Consider the following 1,793-nt stretch of genomic DNA (forward strand, 5'->3'; position numbering starts at 1 on the left):
GACTGATGACCTCAGATGTTAAGTCCCATAGTGCTCAGAGCCTTTTGAACCATTTGAAGAACATAAAGCACTCCGTCTTCAGGCTACAACTGGCCCATCGGGACCATCCGACCGCCGTGTCATCCTCATTGAGGATGCGGATAGGAGGGGCATGTGGTCAGCACACCGCTCTCCCGGTGGTTATGATGGCTTTTTTTGACCGGAGCCGCTACCATTCGGTCGAGTAGCTCTTCAGTTGGCATCACGAGGCTGAGTGCACCCCGAAAAATGGCAACAGCGCATGGCGGCTGGATGGTCACCCATCCAAGTGCCAGCCACGCCCGACAGCGCTTAACTTTGGTGATCTCACGGGAACCGGTGTATCCACTGCGGCAAGGCCGTTGCCATTTGAAGAACGTACTAATATACATATCCTGTGAATATGAACGATCAAGGCGTTACGTTTTTTCTGAACATGAGTTTATATTTGTTTGACTTAACGTATCACCGAAGTTTAACGAATTCTTTCTAGCACGCTTATGGATGGCCTCACAGTTTTCTTTATTTAGGGTCAACGTTCAAGACATCTAGTAATTTTGTTTAGAGGGAAGAGTGCGTGCAACTAATCGGTATCTACACTCCGATACTGAAGAAGATGTGTACCAGTCTTGTACCATGGAGTGATAACATGATAACAAAAGTGGACAAGAGAAATAGACGATGGCCATTAGAACTTGAACTTTCAAAGTATTTGACGTCACGCCTCTGCGCTAGAGGACTCAGGAACGAAATTTTGCGTCAATCACTAGCGAGCTAGTGTGTTCCTTGGACTTTCGAAAAAGCTAAAAAGCCTCTCGAAGATGTCCTCCGCAGACAGGAACGAAACGTTCGGTTTCAACATAAAACTCATCTGACCTCGGCATAACAGCTCAAGCCGGCCGGAGTGGCCGAGCGGTTAAAGGCGCTACAGTCTGGAACCGCACGACCGCTGCGGTCGCAGGTTCGAATCCTGCCTCGGGCATGGATGTGTGTGATGTCCTTAGGTTAGTTAGGTTTAAGTAGTTCTAAGTTCTAGGGGACTTACGATCACAGCAGTTGAGTCCCATAGTGCTCAGAGCCATTTGAACCATTTAACAGCTCAAAATATTTTAATGAGTGTGACATACGATATTCTCCGAATTTCTCGGACCCTTAGGCAACATTCAGCATCCACTCGCGAACAGTGTGATTTTTCTCATTGCCCAATTCAGATAACATGTAGGTACCAATTTTTCCCTGTACCTTCACATGCTTTGTAAATGTTCTTCGTAGTTACTTATGCAAAGTGTCTTTAAATTAGGCTTTTTCTTCTAACCAGTATTTGCTAGTGTTTTCTGTTAACTAAATGAAGAAGAACTTCAATGGTCGGTTACCTCTGCTCGTCGTACTTAGCAGCGTACGCCGTAACGATATTTGTTTTTTCCTGCCTCTCATTAGAAACAGATAAGTTATCACTCAGTAGGCAAATAAACCATCTTAAGGACAGGAGACAAGGTTATAGTTCTGTGTTTTCGTTATCGCTAAGATTGACACGAAAAAATTCTTTTTCCGCTAATTTTATCTAAACGAGCTAGATGGCTTAAGCGTTTTCCATTTCGGCTGAATTACAACGTATTTTACATGGTATGTATAAAAAATTTTGAACTGCATCTCAGTTAAGGATGACTTTCGACAGTTAGACGCCACCGGTCGGCCCATTGTCAGGGGTAACGTGACAGCCTACGGAGTTACAGTTCTAACAATGAAGTATGTTCCGACGAACCACTTGAACAAAG

The 1,793-nt window shown here is 44.6% G+C and overlaps 1 pseudogene; it reads right to left on the reverse strand.

Moving 5' to 3' along the window:
- Positions 1 to 268: 268 nt before the first annotated feature.
- Positions 269 to 385, reverse strand: LOC124723293 (annotated as a pseudogene).
- Positions 386 to 1,793: the final 1,408 nt, after the last annotated feature.

This window comes from Schistocerca piceifrons, chromosome X (genome assembly GCF_021461385.2).
Source record: "Schistocerca piceifrons isolate TAMUIC-IGC-003096 chromosome X, iqSchPice1.1, whole genome shotgun sequence".
In the NCBI taxonomy this organism is placed as follows: Eukaryota; Metazoa; Arthropoda; class Insecta; order Orthoptera; family Acrididae; genus Schistocerca; species Schistocerca piceifrons.